This window comes from Ixodes scapularis, unplaced genomic scaffold, assembly GCF_016920785.2.
Source record: "Ixodes scapularis isolate PalLabHiFi unplaced genomic scaffold, ASM1692078v2 PGA_scaffold43__4_contigs__length_2004386, whole genome shotgun sequence".
NCBI lineage: Eukaryota > Metazoa > Arthropoda > Arachnida > Ixodida > Ixodidae > Ixodes > Ixodes scapularis.
In genome coordinates this window covers 1,712,845-1,734,835 of record NW_024609872.1, presented here as the reverse complement: position 1 = coordinate 1,734,835, position 21,991 = coordinate 1,712,845, and the positions used below count along the sequence as shown (strand labels likewise).

The 21,991-nt window shown below is 50.4% G+C and overlaps 2 non-coding genes across 2 annotated transcripts; both read left to right on the top strand.

The window, feature by feature from the left end:
• The first annotated feature begins 13,929 nt into the window (after positions 1–13,929).
• Positions 13,930–14,011, top strand: Trnas-aga. Its single transcript has one exon. It is a non-coding gene; the product is annotated as a tRNA-Ser (tRNA).
• Positions 14,012–19,149: 5,138 nt separating this feature from the next.
• On the top strand, positions 19,150–19,231 carry Trnas-aga. The gene has a single exon. It is a non-coding gene; the product is annotated as a tRNA-Ser (tRNA).
• Positions 19,232–21,991: the final 2,760 nt, after the last annotated feature.

Here is a 21,991-nt window from a genome sequence, read left to right as displayed (position 1 = left end):
TTGAGTTCGACCGCTCCCTTCTCTGTGACGATACCGTCTGTGGTCATACGTTTGGCGTTTGTTTTGTCACGCGATTGTGTGGTCCTACCGATCAACCAATGAGTTTGTTAGAATGGTGTCAGAAGGTATAAAATGGCGGATCAAATAAAAATAATAAATGCAAAGGATCGCAGCGATACTCGTTTGGCCCTCGGCGCTTTATTCTTCCAGAGGCGAGCATCGCAGTGCCATGGTGTTTAACCTGTGCCGTCTTCATGCAGCCATGAAAGACCCTCTTGAAGCAATTAATTTGCTGCAGCGCATGGACCTGCTCCTGGCTCCTGGGTTTTCATGCGTTTGCAGAGTGCGAAGCTGCGATGACAAGCTGCAAGTCCGCTCTACATTTGCGGATGGCTACTTGGGGGTGTGTGTGTGGGGGGGTGCGGTGTGTGGATGACTCGTGAGGTGTCCAAGAGGAAGCCGGTCAAAGTTCAGTGCCGGGCCGAGGTCTCGGTACGGAGCGGTTCATTTTTCGAAAGATCGCACCTGACGCTTCTTGAACTCATGAAAATCATCCTCCGGCGTCAGAGCCTACCGTGCGCCGTCATTCAGCGAGAGACTGATGTCGCAAGTAAGAAAATAACTGATTAGACGAGCTTTCGTCGGGAGGTTGTGGTAAATGCCGTCTTTAAGTATTTAGCCATGATTGGTGGCGAAGGCGTGACTGTAGAACTTGACGAGAGTATGTTCGGTCGACGAAAGTACCATCGCGGGTATTTAAGGCCTGGCCAGTGGGTTTTCGGCGGTGTGGAGCGTGGGAGCAAGTGCTGCTTTCTTGTTCCCGTGGAGGCCCGTGGCGCTAAAACCCTGCAAGGGCTAATAGCCGAGTGAGTCCGCCCTGGAAGAAGAATAATCACTGACTGTTGGGCTGGCTATCGCAAGCTTGCAGATGACGCCCGCTTCACGCACCTCACCTTCAACCACAAGGTGCCCTTTATCGACGTGAACACTGGTGCGCACACAAATACGGTGGAGGGCACCTGGGGCCACGTCAAAAACTCTCTTCGATCTGGACGGCACGAGAGTCACCATTTCACTGGGCACCTTGCAAAGTTCATGTTTTGGAGGAGAGAGAAGGCGCGCGGAAACACTGGATTCCAGTTGTTCGTCGCCGCGGCCGCCAAAATCTGCAGCCCCGACGCAGACAGGGACCTTCCCTGTAGTGCGGAGGATGAGGATTCAGACGGCCCCGGTGACTTCGACTGATCCGCTGCGCTGAGCCCGTCGCCCACCTGCATGCATAAAGACGACTTATGCGCCAACCGCTTGTCAAGTGCTCGTTTCGTCAGTTATAGGTTCTGGTAGCGGTCTAAACGGCCCTTTTCAGGACCCCCATATTTTGCAAACGGAGCTGTTTTCTGAATGCAGCACCTCGTGTCTCTGTAGAAAGTTCACAGGAAAGATCCAGCAAAAGTATGTGGTCCCCAACTTGGATATCGAGCGCTATGATTCAAATAAAAATTGTTCTTGCTTATTTCGCGCCTTTGATTCCAATAAATGCCGCCGTTACAGTCGTCCCGCGGTGCTGTTGCTTGCTCAATCGCCGTCGGCGTGTCTCAGCTTCGTCGTCTTTGCTAGCGGCGCACCGGCGGAGGCGGTTGATCTGACACACCGCGTTCGGCTTTGGCTAGCAGACGACGTTCGTAAAATGGCGTCAGCTGTTGCTAGCTTCACGGGGCGGTACCGTGCGTGCTTCTATTCATTCGGCGTTCGTTGCCATGGTGACGGAGAGGAAAGCAGACGAACTTTATGTTGCGGAAGAACGCTACGGCGCAGCGATACCAGGTGCGTTCTAAGGCCCTTCCCACAAGCTTTTCACTGGGCCGAAGGCGAACAAAAAGGGTTCGAAACGAGGACTTAACGCAGACGGCTGCATTTCTCCAGCGCCTCATAATTTTACGAGTCTTGCAAAAAAAGCGGGTTTTGAGACCAGAGTTTGGAGATAGCTTTTTTTTTTTACAACAACATGGGTTTAGACTCTAAAGTATCAATGTGCTGATCATTGTTGCATAATGCAACGATGCTGCTGTTGCATGACGGGCGGGCGTGACCGGCGCGTGAACTCTGGTGTGCGCTATCTAAGCTCGTGCTCCTGTGATTCGATCACCGTCATACAGCCATGGTCGTTGAAGAAGGCCAGTCTTCATTAAAGTAGTACGCTGCCGCTATTACTCTGCTTGCCGACGAGACCGACGGCTGCAGGCTGTGGGCGGCATCAACGAGTATCACCTCAGCACCAACGCTTCCTGGGGCGAGTACGTAGAGCAACTCGAAATGTACTCCGTAGCCAATAGTCTGACAACACCTGAGCAGAAGCGTGCCATCCTGCTGAGTTGCTGAGGAGAAGACACGTACTCCTTAATCGTCACCTTGGTGAAGCCGACGAGACCGACAGCTGCAGACTATGCCAAAATAGTGACAGCGGTCAAGGCTCATCTGCACCCAAGACCATCGGAACTCTACGCAAGCTTCCTGTTCTACAAGCGCGACCAGCACACCGGCGAGACAGTTGCAGACTACGTGAGAGCGCTTTGAAAGCTGGCAGAAGACTGCGGTTTCGGAGATAGACAACTGCCACTTGAAATCGTGATGCGAGTCAGGTTCGCCTGCAGTATCGCGCCCGAGAGAGTGTAGCAGCGGCTTCTGGCTGAACGCCACGCAGCCTACGGCTTGGCCGTAACTGCAGAGGCAACGTCGGAGCAGCAGCGAGACATCAGGAAGCAACAGCCACAGAGCGGTAAAGTTTACTTTGATTGTGAAATTTAAGCGACAACGATAAAGCCTCAGAAGCAAGCAGATAGCGGAAACTGCCACCGTTGCACCGTTTAACACAAATTTTCCCTGTGCAAATTTAAAGACTCCGTCTGCAACAAATGCCAGATGATAGGGCATATAGGGAGGGCATCCAAAAGTAAGACGGCCACAGTAAAGAAAGGAAGGAACAAAAAAAAAAGGGAGACAGCGTTTACGAAGTAGACGAGCTCTCTTCGATCTGCGAGGTACACGAAACCGAAGTAAAGGTTCCAGTGCCAATAAAAATAGAGTCACAAGAAATAACCATGGAAGTTGATCTGGAGCGTCTTGATCTATCATGAGCGGAGAAACGTTTCGCCAGATAGACAAGAGACTGATGACTGATTCCCATCAAAAGCACACACACACCGAGTTGTTAACCTGGTCAAAACGAACATCACTTACAGTTGGCAAAGCGATGGTAAGCGTCATGTTTAGAGGACGCAAGGCTGTATTGCCAATCATGGTCGTGGCACAGCACGGAAAAACCTTGATGGGACGAAACTGGAACATGGTTTCGATCGCTAGGCACCGAGTTACACGGCATCCGATACGTCAGCCCGTCCGACGAAGCGCTAACAGCGCGGTTTTTTTAGGTATTTTGCACCGATTTGCCCGGATTCAAGAGAGCTCCGATCCACATCGAGCTCAACAATGTGCAAGCCACGTTTTTGAAGAGTTGGCCGGTGCTGTTCGCCCTTCGAGAGGTTGTGACCAAAGACAACTTGGAGAAGCAAGACATCCTGGAGCCGACCCAGTACTCCGGCTGGGCCATACCGCTCGTCGTGATGAGACAGAAAAACAGAACTTTGCGCCTGTGCAGGGATCATCGTAGCACAGTTAACAAGGCGGTTAAGAACAATGTCTATTCGCTACCGACAGTCGCCAAGTTGTTTGCCACTCTAGGGTCAAGTAAGGTATTCAAGAAAACTAGACCTAGCCCGGGCCTATCAGCAGCTCGTGCTTGATAACGAGTCATCAGAAGTCCTTACCGTAATTGATCACGCCAGGAATGTTCCAGCGTGTTGTAGACAGGAGTTGTCGTATATCTCGATGATATCGTTATCTCGAGCTCGACCGTGGCGGAGCACGATGAAAGATTAAGAGCAGTCATGCATCGGTTGAAAGACTCGCATTTGCGGGTGAACAAAGACAAATTCGAGTTCTGTAAAACAGGCATAGAGTGCTTGGGTCACAAAATTGATTCCACTGGCATTAACGCAAGTGAAGAAAAAGTAACTGCAATCAAGAGCGCACCGAGCCCAAAGAACAAAAAAGAACTACAACCTTTCTTGAGACTGGTAAACTTTTACAGCAGATTTCTTGGAGGAAAAGCTAAAATTGCCAAGGCATTGCATCGCCGTCTATAGCCAAGAAAGAAAATCGACGTGGACGCAGGAGCATGACAAAGCGTGCCGGAACCTGAAAGGGATTCTCAGCTCTGACGCAGTGCTAGTACGCTGCCCGCCAAAGACTGACCACAAATTCGTTGAGGGTAGCAACCACCATTGAGCTTGCAAGGTCGGTCCGAGCCAGCCAATACAACCTACTCGCCAGCGCGCCTGTTTCTTCGACTGTGGCATCTCCCCGATTCGATCAGGGCGGCATCGGCGCTGACAACCTTCAAGAAATTGCCCGCAACGTCGTCAGGGACGTGCTCAGGAAACTCTTACCCACTGCTGATCGCGCCACCTCATTTTCCGTCGTCGAGGTCATCCGAGAAGAAGTTCAACGAGCCTTTCGGCCAGAAATTCCCGCCTCCGTGGCAGCACCGGAAGATTCCACTCTCAGCTACGCCGCAATTGCTCGACGACAGCCGCCCTTTGTTCGCCCGTATACGGCGCCACCGCGACGTAAACCTCCAGTGGCGCAGTACGTGCGCTCAGGGGAACCTTCGCCAAGGAAGACGGACGTCTGGAGGACGGGCGACCGACGCCCGCTGTGTTACCACTGCGGGGAAGCCGACCATGTGTACTACTACTTGCGAAGGCCCTACTGGCAGCTTGGGGTGGGTTCGCACCGAACGCCCCACATCCAAGGAACGGACAATGACCGCGGGACATCGGGAAGTATCTGCGTCATCCGTCGTCACCAGCACCAGCTTCCCCCCGGGGATCTCGTTCGCCGTCACAACGACGTCCGGCGTCGCAAATTCGGAGGTCCCACCGAGAGAGCCTGTCTCCCCACCTCGTCGTGGAAATTAAGCGCGGCACCCCTGGAGGTAGAGTTACCAAAGAACGTCTGAGGGCACCCACTCTAGCGACGAAGAGCATCTGAACAAAGATTCTGCTAAGGTGCCTAGCAACCTCAACGCTGTCATCAGCGGCTACGAGGCGTCGGCGCTCGTGGACACAGGAGCAGATTACTCTGTTCTGAGTGGGAAGCTCTCTCGCCGCCTTCAGAAAGTCACGATGCAATGGGACTGCCCTCAAATATGCACCGTCGGAGGACACCTCATCACGGCTGTTGGAAGGCGCACTGCTCGCGTCGAAATTCAAGGAGGACCTGTCCAGTCTAGTTCGTCGTCCTTCAGGACTGTGCGGGAGATGTCAATCTCGGCATGGACTTCCTGTGCGAATACGATGCCCTGATTGGACCTTGGAGCAAGCAGATTGACGCTGTGAAAGCTCGTCACGCCTCTGGAGGGATCCGAAACGACGCCGGCCTCCGTTCGGGTCATTGCCAATAACGTGAACCTTACGCCGCGTTCGAGTGTTCTTGTACCCGTAGTGACCGACGCAGTCGCCTCCAGGAAAGTTATTCTGGAAGGCAACGTCCAAGTCCTTCTCAGAAGAGAAATAGGCGTAGCAAGGGGCGTAACAGAGCTACAGGATGGACGCACTGTGAACCTTGTGGTGAACTTTCGACAGGAGGCACAGTACTTCACGAAAGATGCCGCCGTAGGCTACGTCCAGGAACGCCGGAACGCCGCCGAAATCACCGCAATCTCTGATGAGCCTTCGCCATCTCAGCCGTACCGCCGCCGTAGTTCGACGTTAACCTCAAGCTCAGTGTCACGGAATTACGACGGCTAAGATACCTCCTCTTCGAATTCAGCGACTGCTTTCAGACGACTCCGAAAGTGCGCCCAACAACAGTTGCAAAACATTGCATCGTTAGTAACGACGATGCGCTCCCTCTGCATCGACCGCCGTGCCGGGTCTCTCCAAAGGAAAGAAAGACCATTCATGAACAAGTGCAAGAATAGCTCAACGACGACATCATCCAGCCTTCAAGCAAACATGGGCCTCTCCACACGGACTGGGGAAAAAACGACGGAATTCTTCGATTCTGTCTAGACTACCAGCGGCTCAACGCGATGACGAAGAAAGATGTGTATCCGCTCACTCGTATGGACGATACAATGAACCGACAGCACCACTCCCGCTACTTCTCGTCGATGGGTATGAAGAGTGACAACTGGAAAATCGAAGTTGACGAACGGTACAAAGACGGCCTTCGTCACGCTCTATGGACTGTACGAGTTTAATCTGTCTCGTTTATCTCTACGATGTCGTGGTATTCACGGCCGACTTCGACGAGCACTTCCGACGCCTTCGGGTCGTTGTTTAAGCAATCAGAACCGCCGGACTTACCCTCAAGCCGAAGAAATGCCGGTTCGCCTACGGCGAACTGGAGTTCCTAGGTCACGTTGTGAGCAACGAAGGTGTTCTTCCTGACCCTGAGATGACTCCCGCTGTAGCGGCATTTTCACCACCCACCGCCAAAAGGCCTACGAAGATTCCAGGGACTTTGCGTGTAATACAGGCAAGTCCTTCAGGACTTTGCGAAGTTTTCTGCGCCGCTCACGCACCTGGCGAAAGACGCCGTGAACTTAGAATGAAGAAAACAACAACAGCAAGAATTCGACTAGCAAATGCGATCAATTCCAGTCGCCACTGATTTTTGGCCACTTCGACCGATCAGCCGAAACATAAGTTCACACGGACGCCAGCAATACAAAGACTCGGCGCGGTACTGGTCCAACGACAAAAAGGTACAGAACGCGTGATCGCCAACGCTAGTCGGACGAAACCGAACGCGTAACGAAATTACCCGACAACAAAGAAGGAATGCCTTGCCGTCGTCTGGGCCATCACGAACTTTCGCCCGTACTTATGCGGGAGCCAATTTTTAGCTGTTTCCGACCACCACTCGCTATTCTGGCTGGCGAGACTGAAGGACCCATCGGGACGCCTTGCTCGGTAAAGCGTACAACTGAAAGAGTGCGACATAACCGTGGTGTACAAGTCAGGCCGAAAGCACAATGCCGACTGCCTGTCGAGAGCCCCCGTCGAGTCAGCTACCGGCTGCGCCGAAAACAACGACGACAACGATCGCTTGTTTGGCGCAGTGACAATGCCACCTGTATACACGTGGCATTGGCGGTGAGCATTGGCGGCATGGCAGCGCTCCAACGGGACGATCCCGAACTGCGCGCACTGATGGACCACTTGAAGGGATGAGGGAGTACGGTTCTACGAGCCTTGTCACGTGCCCTGTCGACATTCGCCGTCCGGCAAGGTATTTTCTGCAAAAATAACTTCGGGGATAGTAACTCGGCGTGGCTCCTGGCAATCCCTACTAGTCTTCGAGAAGAGATCTTCCAAGCCTGTCACGACGACTCGACATCTGGTCGCCTTGGCTACAGCATGGCTCTCACAGAGATCTGAGGGAAGTACTACTGTCCTAAGCTGCCGAAGACTGTCTACGTCTACACACGATGGTACCACGAGTTCCAGCAATAGAAGAAACCGCCGACGAAGCCGCGGGGCATCCGTTGGATAATCGTCTCAACTGGTTATCTCACCCGATACGCCGAGACAAAAGCACTCCCGTCAGGAACCGGCCTGGAAGTAGCCAAGTTCTTCGTTCGGTCTATCATCCTCCGACACGGCGCTCCCCAAGTCCTGATTACGGACCGAGGCTCATCATTCACGGCGCAACTGACTCAAGAGATACTCCGCCTGAGCCACACCGACCAACGTCGAACAACGGCATACCACCCGCAAACCAACGGGCTGACGGAGCGATTACACAAGGCCATCGCCGACATGATATCGATGTAAATGGACGTGGAACACAAGACGTGAGATGAGGTGTTACTTTACGTCACGTTTGTGTACAACACGGTGGTTCAAGAAACCGTCGGAATTACACCTTTTCAGCTTATGCACGGCGGAAAGGTGACGACGATGCTCAACACCATTCTGCCCCACGACCCGACGGACGACGGCACCGACGACGCCCAGTTGGTCACCCAACGAGCAGAGATACGCCAGGTTGGCGCTGATTTTTTCCTTGACATATAGACGCATTTAAGCAGGTGTGAATGGGCGCAGCCATCAATTATCTTCACTTTCTTATTCTCTCATTCGGTACGCCTGTCTTCATTCCTGGGGTCGCGAGACAGGTTATTGAGTTTTAAATACAACAGCGTTATGTCCAAACAGCACAGCCTATTGGTCGGATGTGGCGACCAGCCTGGAACAACACGCCAAGCACTGGTCTCACCAAGATATATTTATTTATTTATTTTATTTACTGCTTCTGCCAGCCGTTAGGCCAAGGCAAGAGTGGTACAAAATTGAATACAATACTTTACAAGGTTATTAATTTCAGGCATAGAAATATCGAGTTCTTCGGTGAACGACACGACATCTTTCGAATTAACAACACAGTATGGTAGCTTGTTCCACTCATCAATACATCGAACGAAAAATGAGTACTTAAAACGATCTGTATGGGTGTCGTTATATATTTAGAAATGTCAATCATATAACTCCCATTCGGAATCTGGGGAAAATATTTCATCCGGTTTATCACCAGCCTGGATTGAACGCTGTTTAAGTTTGATCGAAACTTGAGTTCAGTGACGGAGTCAGTTGATTTGTAGCTAGTGTATATAAAGTGCACTGCTTTGTTTTTCTAAAATAGAAATATTTCTAGTGGTAAATGGCCCCTGTATCGTGCAAGTCACGCACGCGCTACATGTAAACCGCGATGTCATATCTCGTTAACAGATAAACTGTTGACACGTGCTGCGCTGCCGCGCAGCCGCGTCGTACTATATAACTAATCGCTTCCTGAATAAACGTTGTTGTTGGCTTGACACATCACGACTGATACAGCTCCCATACAGGGCTCGCGTATTCAATCGTGAAAACCAAGCACTTAAAAGTCATTAGTTTCACTTCTGGGTCCGCGTAGTGTAACTTCGTTCTGAGCATTCACAATTTTTGAAATGTTTTCTTTTTTTGGAATACATGCTCGACATGGGAGTTCCAGCTTATATCGGAGCTGAAAAGCACTCCGAGATATTTATACTTGGTAACGTTATTCAACGTAAGACCTCTAATAGTATAATTAAATTCGAATATCTGTTTTTTGCGCGTAACATTCATGTAAACAGTCTTTTTAATGTTCAATTCCATCTGCAAAGTTTACTTGCAGATGGAACTATTTAAGTTTACTTGATCATGAACAGAAGAAATATTACAATATAATATGGTGCCGTCTGCAAAGTGCTTTAAAGTTATCGCGGGATAGAATCCGTCACTCATTTCCAGGGTCGGGCAGAAATACTCAAAAATGTATTTGGAAATACAAATACTGGGATACATTAAAATAGTAGCTAAAATACTGATACTCAAATATATCTGTAAAAATGTATCGCGATACGTATCGGAAATACATTTTAAATGGAGGCCAAAGGTATCTGGAAATACAAACACAGGAATACATTTTAGGGAGGCAGAAATACAAATACAGAAATACTGATACCGCAATACATTTTTCAAATTTGTTTGAGATGCCAACTGAGATGAAGCTTGAGGTTTGAAGTGGAAGTTTTTGATCCAGAAATTACTTTCCCGTAGGCCTGGCACTTTGCCTTGAAGGTAGTGGTTTCGGACGACGAGGAAACTTCAATGGGCTCAAAAAAACGTTCCATCAAGGACTGACCGCGGTCTCTTCCCTGGTATCCTGTCTGTCTGAAGAGGGATGCGAAAGGGCTTCGACCTCTAAATAAATTCTATGTCACCCTAAACCCCATCAAAACGTCACCACGCCCCTGTCAACATTGATCACATCACGTCACGGTGCAATGAAGCAGTATTCTTCATCTGTAGGTGTGGCCTTGAACATGAAACTTTACCACGCTGCTGTATATGAAAGGACAAAACATACTTTCGTTGCAAGTTACCTCGTTGAAGACCGTGCAGGCAGTGTTATTTGGAATTTTTGAGAATAGTGGACCACCTGAAGCATTCTGGAACACACGTCTTGTCTTCTGTTACGGTTGAAAAAACATACGGTAGCATCCCCATTGTGGAGGCCCTTCCTGCCGACCCTCCGCTGCCGACGCATGAGTTGCAGTCCTCGAGTCTCGCCTAGCATCATCCAAACAGAGACCTCGTGGATTGCGACCTGATATTGCCGGTACAGGTGCGAGCTCTCCAAGGAACAGCGCGCTTGACACGAGTGGCAGGTGGACGAAGTCCGGGTCGGAACAGAGAGGCCACGTGTGGTCTCCTTCCTGGGTTTCGGATCACCAGAGCAGCGGGTCATGTTCAAGTCGACTGATGACGTACCCTTGAGCCGTGCAATATTACGGGCGCAGCCGCAGATGCGTTCGTATAAGTGTTGAACTTCACTCCGTGAGTTATCTTACTACTTTAAGTTGACAACCGCCAGGCTCTTGCTGCAACGGACTGTGACTCAGCATTGCCGGCTGGGTGTACTGTGTACGCTGAGGCAGGAGAGACGGTTAGCAGCGGGCGTTGGATGCCAGCAAACAATGACTCAAGAAATCCCTACCTAAAAGCCTCTGGCAGAAGATGATCTGACTCCACTCCTGGCACGCCACCTGGTTCGAGTCCCCGACTACGCAACACTTCTCAGAAGAGAGAAGAGCACGCATAGAAAAACAGTTTGGAGAATCGGAAGGAACCTTGGTCAGCATAGTCACAATGCCCCAGTATCTCCTTGACCCTCGCGCCCTCAGAAGTAAAAAAAAAAAAAAAAACTAGCGTTCGGATTTTTTTAAGAGGGGGGGGGGGGGGAAGTATTTCTCAAGAAATGTAACGAAATACATTTCATCTTGATTGTATCGCGATACAAAGAAACATCTAAAAAGTGTTTCGTTACGGGAATACAGATACTGGTAAAATGTATCGCGATACAGAAATACAAATACGAAATGTATTCCTGAAATACTATCGCGATACATTTGTATCGCGATACTGCCCAACCCTGCTCATTTCATTGATATACAAGATAAAATGGAGTGGTCTCATGCAGCACAGATTCTTGCGCAACACCAGATAGCACTGGCAATGAGTTGCTGTTTTCGCCCTGAAAATAAACAAACTGTTCTCTGTCCGATAAGTATAACCTTCCAACCAATTTACAATGTGACTATTCTTTAGAATGGGACTAAGTCTATGTAGTAACTTCGGATGCGATACGCGATCAAAGGCTTTCGCAAAGTGTAAAAACACAGCATCGGTTGTCCCTCTTTATCTAAATTTCTGCTAAGATCGTGAAAAATCTCAATCGGTTGCGTTGTGGTAAAACAACCCTGTCTAAAACCATACTGATTGGTACTCCGAATACTATTGCTTTCTATAAAATATATCAAGTGTTTAGCTATTATGTGCTCTAATGTTTTATAGCATGTGCTGGTGAGTGATATTGGTCGATAGTTGCTCAGAGTTGTTTTTATCACATTGTTTGTGAATAGGAATTACCTTCCCATATTTCCATTCCCGTGGAACCCTTCCTTTGCTGAGTGAAAGTTTCAAAATAATAACTAAATAATGAGGAGACCATTCTGCATATCGCTGTAGAAACATGTTTGGTGTTTCATCGGGTCCCGAAGATTTTTAGAGCGCAGCTCTTATGCGACCGTTTCCGGCTTGAGCGGCGTCGGCGTAGGCGTAACCGCGAGCCCCCTCCCCCCCCAAGGACCTCGGGAGGACCTCGGGTTCCTTCGGGAGGACCTCGGGTGGACCTCGGGAGGACCTCGGGTCCCTTCAGGAGGACCTCGGGTACCTTCGGTGACCTCGGGGAGGGGACACCGAAGGTCACGTGACAGCCCCTTCCCGAGGTCACGTGAGCTCCCCCCGAGGCCCCGTGACTCCCCAAGGTCACATGACTCCCCCGAGGTCACGTGACCCCCCCCCCCCCCCTCAGTACCCTTCCCTCCTCCTACTCAAGAGCTGCGCTCTAATTCAGCGTTACAGGGAGCTGTAAACGGCTTTCACTTTTTTGTGACAATTTTTAATAGCAAGTTAAACAGACCTTGCTGACTTCTATGTTTAAAATGTGAGGTATTGCTCCAGAAGTGTGAAAAGCGGGAAGGGAGCCATCGTCTCTAGTAAAAACTGTCTGAAACTTTTCATTGAACAATGAAGCAATCCGGTTTTTGGCTGTTATAACGCTACCGTTATCAACAATGCTGGCCACAGCTTTTTTCGAAGAAGATAAGTACCGGCAAAAGTTTTCCGGAGAAGCCTTTGTAAAGTTTAGAAGGGAATTATTCATATAAGAGCTTCTGGCATGGTGAACTTCAGATTTAAAACTGCTCGAAAGATTCCGCACCTCCGCTCGCCTTTCATTCGTTTCACCGTTCTGAAGCTGCCGCCGTTTTCTTCTCAACCTATGCTTCAAGCGAACGATGTTTTTCTGTTATCCAATGATTATTTTGTAAACAACGTTTTACCCGAAGTGACACGAACTTTTCTATGGCACTAAGAATAATGGTTTTTAATTTTTGCCAAATATTATGTATATGTTGACGGGCTTAATAAGGAGTTTTGTCAAAAATTGTCGTAGTTGGCATCTAGAAAATCTAATATACTTTCGTCATTTGCTTTCGAGAAATTCGGGAAGGAGACTTTTTGGGGCGTCTGAACATCAAGCTTCCCCAAGGGACATTTTACAAGAACCATCTTATGATCAGAGATTCTCACAATAATCTCGCATGAGTATTTTTTTGTGCTTATAAATACCAGGTCGAGCGTCGATTTGGTTGAACCCTCAGTTCGAGTACTCTTATGAACAATTTGTGTCAAATTTTGCGAATAAGCCAAATCCAACAGTGAATGAGACGGGGTCACATCCGCAAGGCTTACGCACAAATTAAACCAGTCAATGTTGCGCAGGTTAAAATCCCCGGCTAGAATAAGTCTACTGTTCTTGCTGCGAACGTGCTCACCATAAATAGTCGTTAATACATGTAAAATAATCAACATTTGACTAAGGGGTACGATACAGTGCTCCACTATTAATAGGATATTTATCAGCCATGAATTTGCAGAACAAGGATTTTACGTCTAGAGCGAGCAATTCAAAGCTCCTTAGTTCTCTTCTAATGGCAATGGCGACCCCACCGCCTCGAGACTCCCGGTCTTTACGAAAACATACATAATTCGGGGGCACAAAAACAAAAGTTTCAACAGAGACACTTGACCGGGTTTCCGTTATTATAGCAACGTCAGGATCGCGCTCTAGAAACACCGCCTCGAGTTCAGACCTTTTATTTAGCACACTTCGCGCATTCAGATTGATTACCGTGAGAGCATCAGGTATAAATGACCGACTCTCCACGTGGTGAATGCTGTTGATTGGGGCGAAGCTTTGGTGGTGCTGATGATACTGATTTTGTTCATAGGTTTTGCTGTAGGTGCTTCCGAGCTCTCAACTGCGGGTCCGCTTGGCGTTTTTGACGCTTTGCAGCAGTTTCTCGCGCCGTGGTCTTCGGAGCAGCTGCGGCTCTGCGTAGACGTTGAGCCGCAGCATGCCGAGCTTTTCGTTCGTTTTCATACATGTCACAAAGAGAATGTGTGGTATGGAAAGTGGTTATATACGCATTTGAGCATTTGACCGCAGCGCCCTCTTGTCTATAAACGTTGAGCCAATGCATGTGAAGTTTAACACGTTGAGCCAATGCATGCGAAGTTTAACGCGATTACATACGCATTTGACCGCAGCGCTTTCTCCTGTATAGACGTTGAGCGGCTACATGCAACATTTCATCCATGATATCCCCAGCTTCTGAGCTACTAAAACATCTCAGAGCCCCCTACTCGTCCCGCAGTCGTGGCCGAGTGGTTAAGGCGATGGACTAGAAATCCATTGGTGTCTCCCCGCACAGGTTCGAATCCTGTCGACTGCGGAAACATTTTTTTCTTTCTTTTTAGAAGACTGATGGGACGGCAATCGATGTGAGCACGAACGCAGGACAAGGCTAGACCATAAGGAGCTTCGCCCTTAAAACTTTGGCCAGCAGTAGGTGGCGACTGGCTTAGTTCATCCAACAGATCCCGACTATCGCGGCACCGCCGTCGAGTGTTAGATTCTTTGTCCCAGTAAAACACACTAATTCATTCATTCATTCACTCATCTTTATTAGCGGAACTTGAGGTACTCTGGGTGGCTCGCAAGGCTAGGCAGATAGGCGGGGGCCCTTACGCGTGAGCGTCTGCTAGCCAGCCACCCAGAGCAAGAGAATTAAATTGAAACACAACAACGACAGAAGAACAAACAAGACGAAGGAGCATCGGGACACGTGAAAGTGGAGACTACGACACCGGACACGAAGCCCAAGCACCGGAATCCCCGCGCCGCCAGGGACGGGAAAGCACGGCGCAGAGGCCGGGCACGAGTGACGCGCCACACCCGACCGACACCCGTGTGCTTACGAGTCTCAGCAGAGCACCGACGTAACCCCCGCACCCAATCCGCGTCCGCCGCCACCTCTGGCGACGCTGAGACCCTAGCGAGAGGACCCCGAATTCAGGTGTCGCAGCAGGGGGACCCCTTATTGCTGGCGGATGCGTGAGAGTTCACAGCAAAAGGCGGCCGAGTCAGTCCGGCTATGCGACAGGGGAGACCGAATTGACGCGGGCGCCGCGAGAAAGTTTTCGAGGGCATCAATGAGCACCGAGTGGCGGTGGCGGGTAGTTCGAGCGTGCTGGAGCACAGGTTGTCTAGAGCGCTTGTTCAGCCTCACTGATGCGTTCAGATATGTTCCGTCCATAAAACCGTGCAGGAGCCTGCAGAGAGGGCGAACACTCGCCACGGTACGTCTGTGTTGTAGGGACTGCCATTTCAGGGCCCTTAGACGGTCGTCGCAGGGTGGCAGGGGTTTCCGTAGACTGGTGAGGCGGGAGTGGAAGGTCTGGGTTGCGCGGCGCTGTACGCCCTCGAGCTTCGAGGAGAGGTGAGCTTGGTGCGGAGTCCAAACGGAGCAGCAATACTCCAGCCTTGGCAGGACCAGAGCAGTGTAAAGCGCGCGAAAAGCTTCAGGACCGCAAGACCTAGAAATGCGTGTCACGAAAGCCAAGGTACGGCGGGCTTTCAATATTGCGTTGGAGATGTGCATTGAAAATTCAGCGATGGGTGAATGTTACTCCCAGGATAGGGGGAGACTGTACGACCTCAATTGGAGAGTCTCCAATTGAGTATGTGTTGCAGACGACGTTCCTGCTGTTCGGGAAGGAGACTTTTTGGGGCGTCTGAACATCAAGCTTCCCCAAGGGACATTTTACAAGAACCATCTTATGATCAGAGATTCTCACAATAATCTCGCATGAGTATTTTTTTGTGCTTATAAATACCAGGTCGAGCGTCGATTTGGTTGAACCCTCAGTTCGAGTACTCTTATGAACAATTTGTGTCAAATTTTGCGAATAAGCCAAATCCAACAGTGAATGAGACGGGGTCACATCCGCAAGGCTTACGCACAAATTAAACCAGTCAATGTTGCGCAGGTTAAAATCCCCGGCTAGAATAAGTCTACTGTTCTTGCTGCGAACGTGCTCACCATAAATAGTCGTTAATACATGTAAAATAATCAACATTTGACTAAGGGGTACGATACAGTGCTCCACTATTAATAGGATATTTATCAGCCATGAATTTGCAGAACAAGGATTTTACGTCTAGAGCGAGCAATTCAAAGCTCCTTAGTTCTCTTCTAATGGCAATGGCGACCCCACCGCCTCGAGACTCCCGGTCTTTACGAAAACATACATAATTCGGGGGCACAAAAACAAAAGTTTCAACAGAGACACTTGACCGGGTTTCCGTTATTATAGCAACGTCAGGATCGCGCTCTAGAAACACCGCCTCGAGTTCAGACCTTTTATTTAGCACACTTCGCGCATTCAGATTGATTACCGTGAGAGCATCAGGTATAAATGACCGACTCTTCACGTGGTGAATGCTGTTGATTGGGGCGAAGCTTTGGTGGTGCTGATGATACTGATTTTGTTCATAGGTTTTGCTGTAGGTGCTTCCGAGCTCTCAACTGCGGGTCCGCTTGGCGTTTTTGACGCTTTGCAGCAGTTTCTCGCGCCGTGGTCTTCGGAGCAGCTGCGGCTCTGCGTAGACGTTGAGCCGCAGCATGCCGAGCTTTTCGTTCGTTTTCATACATGTCACAAAGAGAATGTGTGGTATGGAAAGTGGTAATATACGCATTTGAGCATTTGACCGCAGCGCCCTCTTGTCTATAAACGTTGAGCCAATGCATGTGAAGTTTAACACGTTGAGCCAATGCATGCGAAGTTTAACGCGATTACATACGCATTTGACCGCAGCGCTTTCTCCTGTATAGACGTTGAGCGGCTACATGCAACATTTCATCCATGATATCCCCAGCTTCTGAGCTACTAAAACATCTCAGAGCCCCCTACTCGTCCCGCAGTCGTGGCCGAGTGGTTAAGGCGATGGACTAGAAATACATTGGTGTCTCCCCGCACAGGTTCGAATCCTGTCGACTGCGGAAACATTTTTTTCTTTCTTTTTAGAAGACTGATGGGACGGCAATCGATGTGAGCACGAACGCAGGACAAGGCTAGACCATAAGGAGCTTCGCCCTTAAAACTTTGGCCAGCAGTAGGTGGCGACTGGCTTAGTTCATCCAACAGATCCCGACTATCGCGGCACCGCCGTCGAGTGTTAGATTCTTTGTCCCAGTAAAACACACTAATTCATTCATTCATTCACTCATCTTTATTAGCGGAACTTGAGGTACTCTGGGTGGCTCGCAAGGCTAGGCAGATAGGCGGGGGCCCTTACGCGTGAGCGTCTGCTAGCCAGCCACCCAGAGCAAGAGAATTAAATTGAAACACAACAACGACAGAAGAACAAACAAGACGAAGGAGCATCGGGACACGTGAAAGTGGAGACTACGACACCGGACACGAAGCCCAAGCACCGGAATCCCCGCGCCGCCAGGGACGGGAAAGCACGGCGCAGAGGCCGGGCACGAGTGACGCGCCACACCCGACCGACACCCGTGTGCTTACGAGTCTCAGCAGAGCACCGACGTAACCCCCGCACCCAATCCGCGTCCGCCGCCACCTCTGGCGACGCTGAGACCCTAGCGAGAGGACCCCGAATTCAGGTGTCGCAGCAGGGGGACCCCTTATTGCTGGCGGATGCGTGAGAGTTCACAGCAAAAGGCGGCCGAGTCAGTCCGGCTATGCGACAGGGGAGACCGAATTGACGCGGGCGCCGCGAGAAAGTTTTCGAGGGCATCAATGAGCACCGAGTGGCGGTGGCGGGTAGTTCGAGCGTGCTGGAGCACAGGTTGTCTAGAGCGCTTGTTCAGCCTCACTGATGCGTTCAGATATGTTCCGTCCATAAAACCGTGCAGGAGCCTGCAGAGAGGGCGAACACTCGCCACGGTACGTCTGTGTTGTAGGGACTGCCATTTCAGGGCCCTTAGACGGTCGTCGCAGGGTGGCAGGGGTTTCCGTAGACTGGTGAGGCGGGAGTGGAAGGTCTGGGTTGCGCGGCGCTGTACGCCCTCGAGCTTCGAGGAGAGGTGAGCTTGGTGCGGAGTCCAAACGGAGCAGCAATACTCCAGCCTTGGCAGGACCAGAGCAGTGTAAAGCGCGCGAAAAGCTTCAGGACCGCAAGACCTAGAAATGCGTGTCACGAAAGCCAAGGTACGGCGGGCTTTCAATATTGCGTTGGAGATGTGCATTGAAAATTCAGCGATGGGTGAATGTTACTCCCAGGATAGGGGGAGACTGTACGACCTCAATTGGAGAGTCTCCAATTGAGTATGTGTTGCAGACGACGTTCCTGCTGTTCGGGAAGGAGACTTTTTGGGGCGTCTGAACATCAAGCTTCCCCAAGGGACATTTTACAAGAACCATCTTATGATCAGAGATTCTCACAATAATCTCGCATGAGTATTTTTTTGTGCTTATAAATACCAGGTCGAGCGTCGATTTGGTTGAACCCTCAGTTCGAGTACTCTTATGAACAATTTGTGTCAAATTTTGCGAATAAGCCAAATCCAACAGTGAATGAGACGGGGTCACATCCGCAAGGCTTACGCACAAATTAAACCAGTCAATGTTGCGCAGGTTAAAATCCCCGGCTAGAATAAGTCTACTGTTCTTGCTGCGAACGTGCTCACCATAAATAGTCGTTAATACATGTAAAATAATCAACATTTGACTAAGGGGTACGATACAGTGCTCCACTATTAATAGGATATTTATCAGCCATGAATTTGCAGAACAAGGATTTTACGTCTAGAGCGAGCAATTCAAAGCTCCTTAGTTCTCTTCTAATGGCAATGGCGACCCCACCGCCTCGAGACTCCCGGTCTTTACGAAAACATACATAATTCGGGGGCACAAAAACAAAAGTTTCAACAGAGACACTTGACCGGGTTTCCGTTATTATAGCAACGTCAGGATCGCGCTCTAGAAACACCGCCTCGAGTTCAGACCTTTTATTTAGCACACTTCGCGCATTCAGATTGATTACCGTGAGAGCATCAGGTATAAATGACCGACTCTCCACGTGGTGAATGCTGTTGATTGGGGCGAAGCTTTGGTGGTGCTGATGATACTGATTTTGTTCATAGGTTTTGCTGTAGGTGCTTCCGAGCTCTCAACTGCGGGTCCGCTTGGCGTTTTTGACGCTTTGCAGCAGTTTCTCGCGCCGTGGTCTTCGGAGCAGCTGCGGCTCTGCGTAGACGTTGAGCCGCAGCATGCCGAGCTTTTCGTTCGTTTTCATACATGTCACAAAGAGAATGTGTGGTATGGAAAGTGGTTATATACGCATTTGAGCATTTGACCGCAGCGCCCTCTTGTCTATAAACGTTGAGCCAATGCATGTGAAGTTTAACACGTTGAGCCAATGCATGCGAAGTTTAACGCGATTACATACGCATTTGACCGCAGCGCTTTCTCCTGTATAGACGTTGAGCGGCTACATGCAACATTTCATCCATGATATCCCCAGCTTCTGAGCTACTAAAACATCTCAGAGCCCCCTACTCGTCCCGCAGTCGTGGCCGAGTGGTTAAGGCGATGGACTAGAAATCCATTGGTGTCTCCCCGCACAGGTTCGAATCCTGTCGACTGCGGAAACATTTTTTTCTTTCTTTTTAGAAGACTGATGGGACGGCAATCGATGTGAGCACGAACGCAGGACAAGGCTAGACCATAAGGAGCTTCGCCCTTAAAACTTTGGCCAGCAGTAGGTGGCGACTGGCTTAGTTCATCCAACAGATCCCGACTATCGCGGCACCGCCGTCGAGTGTTAGATTCTTTGTCCCAGTAAAACACACTAATTCATTCATTCATTCACTCATCTTTATTAGCGGAACTTGAGGTACTCTGGGTGGCTCGCAAGGCTAGGCAGATAGGCGGGGGCCCTTACGCGTGAGCGTCTGCTAGCCAGCCACCCAGAGCAAGAGAATTAAATTGAAACACAACAACGACAGAAGAACAAACAAGACGAAGGAGCATCGGGACACGTGAAAGTGGAGACTACGACACCGGACACGAAGCCCAAGCACCGGAATCCCCGCGCCGCCAGGGACGGGAAAGCACGGCGCAGAGGCCGGGCACGAGTGACGCGCCACACCCGACCGACACCCGTGTGCTTACGAGTCTCAGCAGAGCACCGACGTAACCCCCGCACCCAATCCGCGTCCGCCGCCACCTCTGGCGACGCTGAGACCCTAGCGAGAGGACCCCGAATTCAGGTGTCGCAGCAGGGGGACCCCTTATTGCTGGCGGATGCGTGAGAGTTCACAGCAAAAGGCGGCCGAGTCAGTCCGGCTATGCGACAGGGGAGACCGAATTGACGCGGGCGCCGCGAGAAAGTTTTCGAGGGCATCAATGAGCACCGAGTGGCGGTGGCGGGTAGTTCGAGCGTGCTGGAGCACAGGTTGTCTAGAGCGCTTGTTCAGCCTCACTGATGCGTTCAGATATGTTCCGTCCATAAAACCGTGCAGGAGCCTGCAGAGAGGGCGAACACTCGCCACGGTACGTCTGTGTTGTAGGGACTGCCATTTCAGGGCCCTTAGACGGTCGTCGCAGGGTGGCAGGGGTTTCCGTAGACTGGTGAGGCGGGAGTGGAAGGTCTGGGTTGCGCGGCGCTGTACGCCCTCGAGCTTCGAGGAGAGGTGAGCTTGGTGCGGAGTCCAAACGGAGCAGCAATACTCCAGCCTTGGCAGGACCAGAGCAGTGTAAAGCGCGCGAAAAGCTTCAGGACCGCAAGACCTAGAAATGCGTGTCACGAAAGCCAAGGTACGGCGGGCTTTCAATATTGCGTTGGAGATGTGCATTGAAAATTCAGCGATGGGTGAATGTTACTCCCAGGATAGGGGGAGACTGTACGACCTCAATTGGAGAGTCTCCAATTGAGTATGTGTTGCAGACGACGTTCCTGCTGTTACTTATGCGCATGGCAGCACTCTTCTGTGTGCTTATACTCAGATGGTTGGAGTGAGCCCAGTTGTCAACCATTTGAAGGTGCCTCTGGAGGTCCGTGGAAAAGGAAAGTGATGTTATTGGGGCCAAGATTGTGGTGTCATCGGCGTATTGCACGAGGAGGCTTCCAGAAGAGTCTGGCATGTCATTCACGTACAGCAGAAATAGTGTGGGCCCATAAACAGAGCCCTGAGGAACCCCTGAGGGAAGTGGGAAGTCCTGGGATGTATGTCCGTGAAACAGCACTCGGTACAATTGATCGGTAAAGAAACGACCCATCCAAAGCAGGAGACGGCCTCGAACACCTGCTCGTGCAATCTTCTGAAGAAGGATGGCGTGGTCTAGGGTGTCGAAGGCGTTTCGAAGGTCGATCTGGATGACGTCGGTGGAGATGCGGCTATCAAAGTTGGAGCTCGCGTAGTGAGTCACGGTGGCCAGGGCAGTCTCGCAGCTGCGGTTTGGCCTGAACCCGCCCTGGGAGGCCGATAGCACATTATTGGTTTCAAGGTAGTGAAGGAGGTGCTTGTTGACAGCCCGTTCAAACGTGCGGCACAAGATTGACGTGATTGATATTGGTCTATAACTTGAGAAGTCGCTGAGGGGCTTCCCTTTGCCCTTGTGTACAGGCGTGACGAGAGCCTTTTTCCAGGATGGTGTCACAAAGGCACAGTCCACGAAGGACTGGAATAGTCTTAACAGAGAAAATGAGACGTGTGGATACAGCTCCTTGACAAAAGTAGGTGCGAGCTAGTGGTCCGGTCCAGTGCAGTGTGATGGCTTGATCAGTTGGACAGCGTTGTCCAACTGAGCAAGGGAAAGGCGTGTGTCCTCAAGAGGGACGGCAGGGGCAGGAACGGAGACTTCCAGGTCCCTAATAAGGATGTTTAAGTCGAGTTCAGAGGACGAAGAGCAGGAGTTGAAGACTGCGGAGAACTGAGTCGAGAAATGCTCTGCAATGTCCACTGATGAAGTGATTGGACGGTTGTTGTCCACAAAGCACGGGTGTTTGCAATTTGATTGCAGCTAACTGACGTAGTCCCAAAATAGTTTAGGGGTTTTTCTCGCCCTAAGGGCGACGTCGCGGGCATAGTTGTTATGAGCACAGTGTATTGCCCTTTTGAGGAAACGTTGTAGCTCCTTCGCCTTCTGTAGAGAGGAGGAGCACTGGAGTCGAGCGGCCTGCTTAAATAGGACCGTAAACAGCCACTTTGTCATAAACCAACCAAACTTACGAACCTCGATTTTTTTCCTCGCGTGGGACTTCCTAGACGTGTTTTCTAATGGTTTGAACATTTTTAAAAAAAGTCTTCATCAACATAACTGCTAGTGCCCTTTAACCTGTTACAGTTTCTTAGGGTTGCCATCTTCTCTTTGTGGTCGTAGAAGCGCACTATAACAGGTCGAGG